Source organism: Eriocheir sinensis, unplaced genomic scaffold (assembly GCF_024679095.1).
Source record: "Eriocheir sinensis breed Jianghai 21 unplaced genomic scaffold, ASM2467909v1 Scaffold1130, whole genome shotgun sequence".
NCBI classification, from domain to species: Eukaryota; Metazoa; Arthropoda; class Malacostraca; order Decapoda; family Varunidae; genus Eriocheir; species Eriocheir sinensis.
The window spans coordinates 2,462-18,210 of NW_026110442.1; positions in this window are offsets into that span (position 1 = coordinate 2,462).

Below are 15,749 nucleotides of genomic sequence, written 5' to 3' on the forward strand. Positions count from 1 at the left end.
GGAGGAGGAGGAGGAGGATTGCATTGGGAGGATGGGGTGATGGAGAGTGATGGAGGGGGTGAGGGAGATGTGCAAATGGTGTTGAGGGAATGTATTGATGGAGAATAGATGGATGGATGTAGGTGGAGGTGGTGGTGGTGGTGTGGATAGTGGTGGTGATGGATGTTGGTGGTGGAAGTAGCAGATGGAGTGGTAGGTGGTGGGCAGTAGAGTCAGTGGTGGTGGTGATAGTGGTGATGGAGATGGAGGTGGTGAAGGTTTTGGTAGTGATAGTGTAGATGGTTGGTGTTGGGGGTAGTAGTAAAGGTGGTGGTCGTGGTAGTGTGAGTGGTGATGGTGGTGGTAGTCAGTGGTGATGGTAGTCAGTGGTGATGGTGGTGATGGTGGTCAGTGGTGTAGGGGTGGTGACGGTGGTGGTGATGGTGATCGGTAAGGCTAATAAAGGTGTCAGTGGTGGATGGAGATTGAGTGTTGCTATTACTCCTCCACCTTCTACTGCTGCTACTTCTACTTGTGTTGCTACTGGTGGTGGTGATGGTGGTTGTGTTACTGCCTTCTGTATGTCTGCTTATATGATTGTATGACGTGACCTGCTGAAATTAGGTTTGATATTGCTGTTTCTACTACTACTACTACTACTACTACTACTACTCTAACTAAACAAAATAATCATAACACTTTCACTTGAGTACAAATTCCTGTATTAAAACCATCACCAGCTAAAACATATTCTTCCTATCCTCACCAAAGACGCCGCCGACCCCGGACTGACTGAGTGACTGGCTGACTGAGTGACTGGTTATTTGGTACGTTCGAACAAGGGTCCCATTCATCCAGTCACCACCGTTTATGGGGTCAAAAGAGTGTCACAACCCAACGCCACATCGCCACACCCACACGCATCAACACCACCACACAGAAAAATAAAAAGAAATGAAAGCGTGTCGTTGTAGTAGTAGAAATAGTAGTAGTAGTAGTAGTAGTAGGAATGGTGTGTCGTGATAGCAGTAGTAGTAGAAGTAGTAGCAATAATGAACAATAAGAATGACAATAGCAGTAATAATAATAATAATAATAATAATAATAATAATAATAATAATAATAATAATAATAATATCCCATACAAAACCCATCGATTCAACGAAATAAAGGAGAATGATTATAGCTCTTTCCTCCCTCCCTCCCTTCCCCCCTCCCCCTCCTCTTCCTCCCCCTTTCCCTTTTTACCCATCTCCCTCCCCTTCCCACCACCACCACCACCACCACCGCCACCCCAGCTGTTCATACCTAGTAATTATACGCAATATATTTATCTGAATGTATTTTTACCGACCCACCCCGCTCCGCCGCCACCACCACCAACACACAACACCGCCACATCACACAACTCCATTAACAGCACAAATACATCACTGAACACCACCGATACAGTTCATAGCTATATTTCCACTACCACCGGTACTAACAACAACACCACTAACAGTACTAACATTCACAACACCTCTAACATAACCATTAACGACACTGCTACCCACATCAATATAGCTCATAGACTATCACCACTACCACCGAGACGTACACCAACACACCACCACCACCACTAACAACACCCAACAACACCACTTTTAACAATAACAACACCAATCTAATAGTTAACCACTACCACCATCACCACCACTACCTTCACACACCAACTAACACCGTCATCACCATTGCCAAAATTACCCTCACCACCACCATCACCACTAACACCATAGCCACCTCCATCACCATCACCACCATCACTAACACCATAGCCACCTCCATCACCATCACCACCATCACTAACACCATAGCCACCTCCATCACCATCACCACCATCACTAACACCATAGCCACCTCCATCACCATCACCACCATCACTAACACCATAGCCACCTCCATCACCATCACCATCACATCGCTTAGCTCAACGACTACTACTGCATCATCATTACCTAAACCACCACCACCACCATTGTCATCACCATCAGTCACCATAAATCTAACATCTACATCACCACCGGAACCACATTCACACTCACTATCACCTGACCTATCATCACCATTACGCATCACTAGCCCCATACATCAACATCATCACTATCAACAACATCACCATCACCACACCACCACCACCACCACCACCACCAGTCAAAATTAGGCAAACCGTCCAGCCCGCGCCAATAATATCTTGTTTAGACAGAGTGGAAGGGGGGAAGGGGGGAAGGAGGAAGGAGGGAGAGGAGAAAGAGGGAGAATGGAGTTGGGAGTGACGCAAGTAGAGAGAGAGAGAGAGAGAGAGAGAGAGAGAGAGAGAGAGAGTTGGCGTGAGTATGGAGAAGTTGGCGACGGGGAGAGAGGAGGGAGGGTCGTGAGTGCGTGGTTGTGAGTGTGTGTGTGCGTGCGTGTGTGTGTCTGGCTGGCTGAGAGAGGCTTGGCAGACAGCATGGCGCCCTCCCTCTCTCCTCCTCTCCCTCCTCCTCCCCTCTCCCTTCTCCTTTCCTCTCCCTTCCTCTCCCTCCCTCCCTTCCTCCATCCTATTACCTCTCCCTCTCCCTCCTTTCCCTGATTCGCCTCCCTCTTTCACACACACACACACACACACACACACACACACACACACACACACACACACACACACACACGTATACAAAACTTCCTTTCTGATTATCATGAAAGGAATGTGTGTGTGTGTGTGTGTGTGTGTGTGTGTGTTGAGTGAAAGGAGGAATTAATTTAAGGGGAGTACAATTGATATAAAGGAATGGAAGATAAAGAATGGAAGAAGAGAAGAGGAGGAGGAGGAGGAGGAGGAGAAGGAGGAGGAAGTCGTGGTGGTGGTGGTGATAATGGTGATGATGGTGGTGATGGTGATGGTGACAGATGATTGAAGTGGGTGAAGAAAAAGAGATAAGTGAAGGAGAAATTGGAGGAGGAGAGAGAGAGAGAGAGAGAGAGACAAGAGGTTGATGAGGAGGAAGGTTGGTCTTATGCCTCTCTCTCTCTCTCCTCCTCCTCCGTCGCCCTCCACTGATTCTATCTTCCTCCTCTCCTTCCTGTTTCTTCTTCCCCATCACCTACTGACTGTCCTCCTCCTCCTCCTCCTCCTCCTATTCTTCCTTCTTCTCCTATTCCGTTTTCTCTTTACCTTCTTTCTTCATCCTTCATTCATACTTCAAGTCCACCTTTACACACACACACACACACACACACACACACACACACACACACACACACACACACACACACACACACACACACACACACACACACACACACACGCACGCACCCACACATTCTTTCCACCTTTGTTCACGTATTAATTCAACACGCCGCTCCTTCCTCTTCCTTCCTCCTCCTCCTCCTCCTCCTCTTCCTGCTCCTTCTTCTCTTCCTCATGAATACCTTGAAACCATTACTCCCTCCTCTTCCTCCTCTCCTCCTCTTCCTACTGCTCTCCTTTTCCTCCTGTCTTCTTTCCTCTTTACTTTCTCTTTTCTTTTTATTTTATTTTATTTCCTCCTTTTCCTCTATTGTCTTTTTTTTCTTCGGTATACCTCTTCCTCTTTCATCTTTATTTCTTCATCCTTTCTCCTGTTTCTCCTCCTCCTCCTCCTCTTTGTCCATCTCATTTTCTTTCCTCCCTTTCTATTCCTTCCTTTTTTGCCTCCTCTTTCCATCTTATCCCTGTTCCATTATCTTCCCCTTTCCCTTTCTTCCCTTTCCTTCACTTTCTCCTTCCTGCTCCTCCTCTTCCTCAATGTTCCTCTTCATCCCCCTCTTCTCCCTCTTTTTCTTCTTCCCTCCTCTGTACCTCACCTTACTTCTCTCTCTGTTTCTTCCCTACTTCCTCCTCCTTCTTGTTCCTCGCTTCACCTCTTCTTCCTCTTTTTCTTCCTATCCTTCTTCCCGCTCCTCTCCATCTCACGTTTCCTCCCTCTTTTTCCGCCTCCCTGTCTCCTCTCTGTTCCACACCTCTCCTTTTTTTTCTTCCCTTCCCTCCTTTCTGTCTATCTCCACCTCACGTCTCCAGGGTCTTCCTTTCTCCCACCTCCTTGTTCCTCGCCTTCTTCCACTTTTTTTCCCTTTCCTCCTCCTTTCCTCCTCCTCCTCTGACCCTGCCGTAACCTCTGCCGTCCCCGGGGAAAATGTTACGAGGATCTTTTCTTTTTTTTCTTCTTCCTTTCTTTCTTCCTTCACCCTTTGGCTTTCTTTCTTCACTGTTCATCTTCTACACCACCCTTCTTTCTGTTCTGCCTTCCTTCTTTCTTTTACTTCCTTATTTCTCTTCAATAGCTCCTAAGTTTTTCTGTACAAGTCTTTTTTTTCTTTATTCCATTTTTTTTCTTCATATTATTTCTCTTCAACCGTTCCTAAGTATTTTGTACCAGTCTTTTTTTCTTCTATTTCATCTGTTTTTCCTTCCTCTTCCTTCATTTTCCCATTTGTTTCCTTTTTTTCTTCTTTTCCTTACTTTCTTTAATTCAATGCTTATTCTCAGAGTCTTCTTTTCTTCCTTCCTCTCTCTTTCACTTTCTCATTTCCCATCATCCAATACTCTTTCTCCGTTTTCCTTCACTTGTTTTTCTTGTTTTTCTTTTCCTTCCTTCCTTCAATCCAGTGCTAAGTCTCATTCAGTCTTTTTCCTTCCTTTCTCTGTCACACTCTCATTTCCCATCATCCAAGACTTTCCTCCTTTTTTTCCATCCTTCCTTCAGTTCTGTTTATTTTCCTCTCTTTAGTTCACCATCTTCCAACACACTTTTTTTATGTGTTTCTTTTCCCCCTCCGATGCCCACCACTGCTCCCTCCCCTCCTTACCCCTCCTTCCCTTCCCTTACCCCCTTCCTCCTCTCAAATTTCTCCCGCTGTTCCTCCAATTTCCCTTCCCCAACGGCCATCTTTCCATGTTTTCTATTTGTTTTACTTTCTCTCTTTCTTTTCATTCTCCATTTTCTCCTTTTTCTCCCTTTTTTTCTCCCTTTTCATTCTTCCCTTCCATTCTCCCTTTTCATTCTCCCTTCCTTTCCACGTTTTCTATCTGTTTTACTTTCTCTGTCCTTTCCTTTCATCCTCCTTTCCCATTTTCCTTACCCAAGTCCCTCTTTTCAACTTTTTTACCCTCTGTCTTCTTGCTGAAATGAAGGATCCTATAGGGCTTTCGTATGGGGTTTGGGGGCATTTCCAGGGGTAGTTTTATGGCCCTGGTAGTAGTTTGACCATTCTTCTGTACCCGATTAATCTCCTTTACGCCCGTTGGAAGTAGTGTACAATTATGAGAGGCCGAAGCGTCTGAGAGGATGCCGGCCTAAGTCTTTTTTTCTCTCCCTTTGCTAGATTCATGTTTTTTTTTCGCATTTTTTACACACGCGCAAACACAAACTCTCTCTCTCTCTCTCTCTCTCTCTCTCTCTCTCTCTCTCTCTCTCTCTCTCTCTCTCTCTCTCTCTCTCTCTCTCTCTCTCTCTCTCTCTCTCTCTCTCTCTCTCGCCGTGCATAATAACCTCGCCTTTGCACACCTCCTTGCCATCAAACGTCCGCACTAAAGAATCAAGCTTGTTTTTTTTCTCTTCCTTTTTGTCTTCAGTATTTTCACGCCCTCCTTCCTCCCTTTCTCGCCTCGCCTCGCCTCGTTTTCCATTCCCGTCTAGTACACGTTGAAATCCTGCCTGCCTCTCGTCCTCCATCTTCACGGTTGTTTCTCTTTGCCTTTTTCCTCACCATTTTCACACACACACACACACACACACACACACACACACACACACACTCGCCTTGTCCTCATACAATATTAAAATCTTTCCTGGCCTGGCTTCCTCCTTTAAAATCCTTGCATTATTTCCCGTCAAATTTCTTTCCCCTTTTTCACAGCACTCATCTTACCGAACCTTGCCTTACACTTATTTTCTTTACCTTTGTGCTCCCCTAACCTTGCCTTCCCTTTACCTTTCCTTCACCTTCGTCTTTTAAAATCCTTGCATTATTTCCTTTCATATTTCTCTTCCCTTTTTCCCACTCACTCGTCTTACCTAACCTTGCCTTACGCTTTTTCTTACCTTCGCGCTCCCCTAACCTTGCCTTCCCTTTACCTTTCCTTTACCTTCGTCTTTTAAAATCCTTGCATTATTTCCTTTCATATTTCTCTTCCCTTTTTCCCACTCACTCGTCTTACCTAATCTTGCCTTACGCTTTGTCTTACCTTCGTGACTTACCTGAGCTTTCTTTTCACCTTCGTCATTTAAAATCCTTCCTTTATTTCTCTTCACATTTCCTCCCTTTTTCCCGCTCACTCGTCTAACTCTACCTTGCCTGACACTTTGTATTTTTACCTTCATGCCTCCTTCACCTTGCCTTACCTATCCTTTCCTTTACCTTCCTCTTTTAAAATCCTTCCTTTATTTATCTTCACATTCATTTCCATTTTTCTTGCACACTCGTCTTACTCTGCCTTGCCTGACATTTTTAATTTCTTTTTAACTTTACGCATCCTTCACCTTGCCTTACCTTTCCTTTCCTTTACCTTCCTCTTTTAAAATCCTTCCTTTATTTCTCTTCCTTTTCCCACTCACTCGTCTTACCTAACCTTGCCTTATACTTATTTTTTTACCTTAACTTTAACCTTTCCTTACCTTAACTTTCCCTTACCTTCCCTCCTTAACACTTCCTTATCCATTACTTGCCTTTCCTTAACTTTAATTTACCTACATGTCTCCTTAACACTGTCCTACCCACTCCTTGCCTTTTCCTCAGCCTTCCTTACCTCCATGTCTCTACCTTTTCCTCCTCCTCCTCCTCCTCCTCCTCCTCCTCCTCCTCCTCCTCCTCTTCTTTCCTCGAGTTTTCATCTTCTTTCGCTTCCTCCAAGACTGACTGACACCTTGTTACGTTAAATCATAGTCTCTCTCTCTCTCTCTCTCTCTCTCTCTCTCTCTCTCTCTCTCTCTCTCTCTCTCTCTCTCTCTCTCTCTCTCTCTCACACACACACACACACACACACACACACACACACACACACACGTCTAGGTATATTCATTCCGTTCTCGTTTCTTACCTTCATTCTTACTTGCTTAAAATTTCTGCCTTTCATTAGCTTTTTCTTTTTCTTTTTCTCAGTATTCATCTTCGTTCATTTGTGTTTCATATTTATTTGTCTTGCTTTTCTTTACCTCCTTTTTATCATTTTATTCAGTATTTCTCATCGTTCATACTCCATATCTTTGTTTTCTTTTTTTGTTCTTTCATCAGTATCCTTCTTTGTTCGTTCTGGGTCAAATATGTAAGTCTGTTTAGCTTTTCTTCGTATTTTTATCTTCATTCTTTCTTCAACATTTTCTTCCTCATCTGTCTTTCCCTTGACACAGTTTCGCTCGTGTTTTCTTTAATCAGTTTAGCTTTTCGTTGTCTTTTTTTCTTCATTCTTTCTTCAGCATTCATTCATTCTTCATCTGTTCTTCCCTTGTCGTGTTTTCCTTAATGTCATCAATCTTCTTTTTATCTAAGTTTCCCCGTCTTCTCGTTTTCTTGTTTTTCTCCTTTTAATTTGCATAGTTTAAACACTTTCCGACTTGATTAATTAACTCTCTCTCTCTCTCTCTTGCCTTCTTTATTTGTTTTTATTCTCCTTCTTTCGCATTTTTCACATTCTCTTGCTCTTTCACTCTTTCTTTTCTGTTTTTTTTTTCACATTCTCTCGTCTGTCTCTTGTCCTCATTTCTTTTCCTTTCTTCCTCTCCTTTGTCTATTTTCCACATTATCTCGCCTATCTTCTCTTATTATTTTCATCCTCTTTCCCTTTGCATCTTCCTCCTTATCTTGCTTCGTCTACCTTTCTCTTGCCTACCCCCACTTCCTTCCCTTTCAAAAGACCACCAATCTCTCCTTCCTTCCTTCCTTCCTTCCTTTCCATTCCTTACAAGATACCAGGCCAGCATTTTCCTCCTCTATATCAGCAGTTTTTTATCCTTTTTCTTTTCCTTTCAAACATTCTGATCAGTTCTTTCCTTCTTTCTTTTCTTCTTTTTCTCTCGTTTCTTCATACTTGTTCCTTTCTTCCTTTCTTCGTTCATGCACGCCTACCTTTCCTACCTCTCCTTCGTTTTCCTTTCCCTCCTTTCCACCTGTCTCTTCCTCCCTTCGTTCCTTGCTCTTGGGTTTCTTCACTAATATATTTCCATCTTCAACTTTCCTTCTCTCTTCCCTCATTCTCTTTCCCCTTCATAACTCACACAACGTAACTAACCTCTCCGACCTCTGTGCCTACTTCTCTGTTAAGTTTAGTCTTTTTTCTTTGCTTCTTATCCTCACGATCTCTCTCTCTCTCTCTCTCTCTCTCTCTCTCTCTCTCTCTCTCTCTCTCTCTCTCTCTCTCTCTCTCTCTCTCTCTCTCCCCCTCTCACCTATTAGAGAGAGAGTTTATCAGGTGGTGTTATCTCTTACTCACTTGTGGGCTAAGGAACTGTTAACCTTTCCTCCTCCTCCTCCTCCTTCTCCTCCTCTTCCTCCTCCTTCTTCTCCTCCTCCTTGTTTTCCTCCTCCTCTCCCTTGTTCGATTCCTTCTTCTTCTCCTCCTCCTTGAAATTCTAATGACCCGTCTCTTTATTCATCCATGATTTGTCTGTATATATTTACCTATCTACCTGTCTATCCGTGTATTAATTGACTCATCTATCTGTTTACCTGTCTACCTGTTCATCTATCTATCTATCACTCTATCTACCTATCAATTAATGTACCTTCTTCCTATCTACCATCCTGCATATCTCCACATACTGGTTTTTGTACTTACTTAACTGTCAATCTACCTACGAGACTACCTATCTACCTACCTAGCTACTTAAACACACACACACACACACACACACACACACACTCCGGACAGGTTTACAGAGCTGTATTTCCCCTGTTCAACTTAACCGGTTGCAAGCGGTAAAACACGGATTAAGGCTACACACCGACCTCCTCCATCACCCACCACCACCACCTCCACCTCCACCACCACCACTATCATCACCACCCCCACCGACAGACCAACCGACCGACAAGCTGATGAACTGAGTGAACTTTCTACTCCTCCTACTCCCCTTCCTGCTCTCTCTCTCTCTCTCTCTCTCTCTCTCTCTCTCTCTCTCTCTCTCTCTCTCTCTCTCTGGATATTTATAGGCGCAGAGTGACGGTAAGTATTGTGTGTGTGTGTGTGTGTGTGTGTGTGTGTGTGTGTGTGTGTAACCTTTCCTTTATCACAGACTTTTTTACGTGCACATTTTTCCCTTCTCAGCAAACACCAAAATACACAGAAATCCAACGCGTGTAAGTTATTTCATAGACGCTCCAAATAACTGCTTAAAACTACCGTCTGCCTAAAATTCCTTCAACACTCAAGGGAAACACAAAATACCTGGTACACCGTCTTCCCCTTCTCCTCCCTTCCTTCCCCCTTCCCTTCCTCACCTCATCCCCTCCCCGTCTACCCCTTACCCTTACCTTTCCCTGCCTACCATCTTAACCTTACCCCTTCCTTGTCTCCTTCCTTACCCTCCCCCTTCCCCACTTTTCTCCTTACCCTCCCTCCTCCTCTCCCCCTTCCCCATTCCCCCAACGCATGAAGGACTACTGCAAGAGACCGACTGCTTTGTGTGTGTGTGTGTGTGTGTGTGTGTGTGTGTGTGTGTGTGTGTGTGTGTGTGTGTCCCCGTAGAATAAAACTAACGAATGGTGATGAGTTTGCATGTAGCACGCCATTAAAAGCGGTATTGCGGGATCATTAGGAACACACACACACACACACACACCTGTTCGTAACCCTTCCTCCTCCCCCCCCCCGCCCCCCAATCCTATCACCTGTCCCCATCGCCTAACCTTTGCATTCCCGGCGGTGAGTGTTTCCTTCGCGGCGATAATTGTGTGTTGCGCCGCCTAAACACAGGTGGAAGCGTCCCTCGGCCCTGCTCCTTGTGTTGCGCGGCGAGTTACTTAGTGGCTGCATGAGTTGGGATAGGCGGCAGGTGTTGATTGCTTGCTCCTTCCTTATTGTTGTGGTAATGTTTGTATCGGGTTTAGAATTCTCTCTACTGAATTTTGTATCTCGTGTTGAATTCTTTTTTTCTTTTTGTTGCTGTGGTGTTTGGGTAGGTGGCATGTTTTGAATTCTTGCGGTCTTATTGTTTATTATTCCACAGTATAGGAAAAAGTTCAGGAGCAAAAAAAGAAAGAAAAAAAGACCTGATCACTGCTCCTATAAAAAATAATGTTGTTATATTTGCTTCAGGGTTAGAATTCTCCCTTTCCTAATGTGGCACCGATATTGAATTTTGTGTTGACTTCTTCTTTTTCTTGTTGTTGCGGCAATGTTCGGGTAGGCGGCAGGCGGTGAATTCTTCTTCCTTTATTTTCTTTATTACAACAAAGGAGACGGCTCAAGGGCAACAAAAAGGGGGTAGAAAAAAAAAGCCCGCTACTCACCGCTCCCAATTGTTACTTCTATTGTTGTTGTAATGTTTGTATCTCGTTTTGAATACCCCCTTTCCTGATGTGTCTTTTCCATTGTCGCCTTTTCTTATCGTTTTCTTCTTATTGTTGTTGAAATGTTTGTATCTCTTTGGATTCTTTTTAGGAGCAGTGAGTAGCGGGCTTTTTTTTATTAATGTTTGCTTTTTTTGTGTCCTTGAACTGTCTCCTTTGCTGTAAAAAATAAAAATAAAAAAAAATAAAATAAAAATCAGGTCGGTTTATTCCATGCATTCCGAGGTTGAAATTATAATTCGCCTTCGTTTCATTTCGACATTCCTTCTCTCTCTTTCGTTACTTCACGGACACTCCTCGCTCTCAATGGCGTGTGTGTTTCTCTTCTGCCCCATTCATCCAGTCGTTTATTCCTTCTTTTCGTCATTCCTTCAGTTTTTGTTTCTTGTTTTCCTGTATGTTTTGTTTTCTCATCCACACAGCGGCCTACACGCTCACAACTGCTAAGGATTTCGTAGGGGTTGTGGGTGTTTCCTTGGGTAGTTTTATGAGGCTAGTGAGAGTTTGACAAGGCCTCTACATCATGAAAGTGAAAAACAGTTATGAACCCCCGATTAATCTCCATTTTTTGGCCTTTGAATATATTTGTTATAAGAGCCGAACGCGTCTGAGATTACGGGCCAAATTTTACACGGTTTAAATTCTTGTTGAACGAAAGAGGAAGAGAGAATACGTTGGTGGTTCATGGGTGAGGTAATTTAAGGTTCAGGAGTCATTAATTAACGCTTAACAGGTGGCCGCTGGGGACAGGTGTGTTCATGTGTGCACTGTATGAGTTACTAGTGAAATATGCGTGTTTATAGTTATGGAGCTAGTTCTTTTTTTTTTTGTCTATCTGTGTATTGATCCATTTGTCTGTCTGTCTGTCTATCCGTCTATTGATCCGTTCGTTGATATAACTGTCTATTGATTTGTCCGACTGTCTGCCTCTGTATATCATAGAGTGAGAGGCGTAGGGGATGAGAAAATGACTCAGTGGAATATAGAGTGAGCCACATCTACGTACTGAACACACTAATCTTTTCCTCCTTGCTTCCCTCTCTCCTGCTTCCCTCCTTTCCTGCTACGACTTGCTCTACGGAACGCGCTGCCTCGCTCCCTCTCCCTCTCCCATCGTCTGCCTTTCTCTCCCTTGCTGGCTCGCTCGCTGTTTCTCCATCCCTCCCTCTCTCTCTCCCGCCTCTCGCAACTCACCACTGAAGACCATCGTATAAATATATCTTTTTTGTGATATTTCTGTGATTACCTATCCGCCGCCTCAGCCACGACCCGCCGATGGGGACACGAAAACAGAAGGGGGAGAGAGAGAGAGAGAGAGAGAGAGAGAGAGAGAGAGAGAGAGAGAGAGAGGGAGGGGGGGGGATGAAAGAGAAGCCTAAAACACTAACATAGATAGGCAGGAACGAGACTCTGATTGTCATGGAGATGGTGATGATGGTTCTAATGGTGAGGATGGGGCTGATGGAGGTAGTGGAGCGGTAGAAATGGTACCTGATAGTGATGGTGATGGTGATAGCAACGGTGATGGTGATGGGGTTGATGGGAGGTATAGAGGAAGGGAGACATGGGCAGGCGGTGGTGGGTTTGGCAGTGGTATTGAACCCTATAAACAGAATGGTGTTATAGCCTATTGATGGAGACCCGATCCGATAGATGGCGCTGAGAGAGAGAGAGAGAGAGAGAATATCCCCACCACCAATAAACTGAAAGGTGTAAGAGTGACGGAAAATACTAGTAAATAACTGAATGAATGGAGTTGACGGGACAGAATACAGTGGGCGATTGATTGAATGGACCAAACGTGACTGGCGGACGGGCTGGATGGCTGATGGAGGTTGGGGTAAAAAGAGGAGGGAGGAAATAGTGGGGAGAATAAAAGGGGACACAGATATATAGGAAATGGGTGAAAACATGCAGATCAGCGGCAAACGAATGAAAATATGGGGATATGAATATGTGAAGGGACAGAGATATAAATAAGTCGGGAAAAAGTGAAGGAGAATAAAAGGGAACACTCAAATACAGACAAAAAGGGTGAAAAACATACAGATCAGAGCAAAACGAATGAAACTATGAGGGAATGATTATATACGTGAAAGGACACAAATAAAAATATATCATTGTAATGCGTTTGGTGGCCAGGCGAAAATGAGCTGGAAAAAAATGGATGAGAATAAACAGCAACATGCGACATATAGATAATAGGGAAAACATATAAAGATTAGAGGAGAAATAAATGAAAATACCAAAAAATGGATATCGATATGAAAGGAAACACGCACAAAATGTTATAGTAGGATATCAATGTATTATTATTATTATTATTATTATTATTATTATTATTATTATTATTATTATTGTTATTTAGTATCACCACGAATTAGGCATACAATTGTCGAGGTATGTGGATCCTCGTGGCGTGTGAAGAAAAGGAGGGAAGGAAGAGCGGCTGAAAATGAAAGGTATTGCGAATTTGTAGAAACTATGAAAATTCAATAGATATAAGAGGAAAATCAGTAAAAGAAGAAGGAATAAATATAGAAGTGAAGGGAAACATCAAAGGAACAAAAAGCCTTACCGTGGCTGAAAAAGAGAGATAGGAAAGATTGGAGGAAAATAAAAGAAATACAGAAAAATATATAAAATAAGGAAAACAGGAAGACATTAGAGGAAAAAAATAAAAATAAGGGATAATAAATATAAATGAAGGGATATATGAAAAAAATAGGAGGAAAGAAAGCGATGGAAATACGGAACACAAAAAGAAGTATAATAGAAAAAAATAAATAAACAGACGAAGTAAAAGGAAAAAATGAAAAAAATAAAAGCGAACATAAAACACACAATAAGCCTTCTGGTAGGTGGAGCAAAAAAAGGGAGAGAGAGAGTGAAGAGTGGAGAAGGAGAGAAGGGAGCGCACAAAAATCTAGCAAGAGGAAGAGTATAAGGAAGAGAAATAAAAGAAAAATGTGGAAAAGAAACAGAGATCACAAAAACAAACAAAAGAAAAGAAGGAAATAAAATAGAGCGCACAACAATATAGAGAGAGGGAAAGGAAAGCGAATGGAATGGAATGGAAGGAAAGGGAAGGGAATGTAATGGAAGGGAAGGGAAGGAATGGGAAGCGAAGGGAATGGGATGGAATAGAATGGAAGGGAATGTAATGGAAGGGAAGGGAAGGAATTGGAAGGGAATAGAGATGAACGTGGAATGGAATTGAAAGGAGTGGAAGAGAAGATAATGGAGATGGACGTGATGTGGAACAGAAGAGAAGAGAAGGGAAGGGAAGGGAAGGGAAGGAAGGGAGTGCGTGATATGGAATGAAATGGAAGAGAAGAAAGTTGAGGGAAGCGTGAAATGGAAGGGAAAGGAAAGGAACAGAGCTGGACGTGATGTGGAATAGAAGGGAAGGGATTAAAAAAAAAGTAACGGTGAACAGACAAATAAGAGAAAGGTAGACAGTCAGAGAGAGAGAGAGAGAGAGAGAGAGAGAGAGAGAGAGAGAGAGAGAGAGAAGGGAAGCAAAACGAAGGGAAGAAAAAAAAGAGAGAATGTGGACAAACCAGATATAGGATTGAGCAAACAACTAAAGCGAATCGAAGGGGAGGGAAGGAAAGGGGAGAAGGGAAGAAAGGGGAAGGGAAGAAAGGGGAAGGAAAGAAAAGGGAAGAGAAGTGATGGGAAGGGAAGTCAATGGTCGGAAATAGAGAGGAAGAGAATGAAAGGAAAGGGAAACGGAAGGGAAATGAAAGAAATATGAAAAGGAAAGGGAAAGGAAGAAGGGAAGGCAAAAACAAATGGAAAAGAGAAAAGGGAAAGGAAAGGAAAAAAAATATAAGACAATGAAAAGCGAACGGGAGAAGAGGAGAAAGAAGGGCAAAGAGAAGGAACAGGTGAAAGAGCGGAAGACGAAGAGAAGGGAAAGGAGAGAAAAGGCAAAAGAAAAGGAGTAGAAAAGGATGGAAAAGGGAAATGAAAGAAAAGGAAAATTATAGAGAAAGAAAGAGAGAGGAAGGGAAAGGGGAGAGAAGGCAAAAGAAGAATAAAAAAAGAAAGAATGGAAAAGAGAAAGGGAAGAGAAGGAAAATTAGAGAAAGAAAGATAAAGGGAGGGACAGGAGAGAGAAGGCAAAAGAAGAATGGAAAAGGGAAAGGGAAGAGAAGGAAAATGACAGAGAAAGAAAGAGAAAGGAAGGTAAAAGGAAAGGAAATACAATGGAAGGGAAGGGGTCGAAAACAGGAGCCGTGATTGAGCTACCAACACGTTCTGCATGGAGGGGAGAGAGCGAGACCGAGAGCGAGAGAGAGAGAGAGACGAAAAAAGAAACGAAATAAAAATAAATAAAAAAGAAAGAAAAGAAAAAAAAAAGAAGAAAGCCATCCATCCATGACCGCTAAATCCACACGACCATGAGGCAAGCACGCACGGCAGCCATTACCCGGGGGGGGAAGGGGGTAAGGGAGGGGAGAAGAAGAGGGAGAAGGGAGAGAGAGAAGGGTTGTGTTGTGTAGATATAGATAGATGGCCAGCTGCTTTATTTGTATACTGTGTGGTGGTGGTAGTAGTAGTAGTAGTAGTAGTAGTAGTAGTTTCTTGTTCTCGTAGTTCTGGTTACGGCATGGTGGTAGAGGTGGTGGTGATGGCATAGTGGAGAAGGCAGTGGTGGTGTGGTAGTGAGATAGTGATGATGGTTGTATTAGTGAAGATGTATAATGGTGATGATGGTGTAGGTGGTGATGGCAGTGGTGTATTGATGGTGGTGGTGGTGGTGGTGTTTGTGGTTCCTATGGTGACGTGATTACAGGTTTCTCCATTACCAGGTGTGATGAGAGGGGAGGGAGAGGGAGGAGGGAGAGGGAGGAGGGAGAGTGAGAGAAGGGTAGAGAAAGAGGGAAGGAGAAAGGTAAAAGGGATCTAGTAATTAAAGTTAGGGAGGAGAGAAAGGAGAGGAGAGGAGAGGAGAGAGGAGAGGAGAGGTAAGATAAAGGTAGAGAGAGGGAAAGGTAAGGGCGAGAAGGTTTGGGCCGAAGGAAGAGAAGGAGGTGTAGGAGGAGGAGGAGGAGGAGGAAGAGAAGGCTGATGATGAAGAAAATAAGAAAACAAAAAAAGAGTCAGGTTATACATTGAAGGAAATAAGAAATCTGAGTGAGTGTGATGAAGTCGTGACGGAAGGAACGAAGGAAGGAAGAAAAAGGAGAATGAAGGAGATG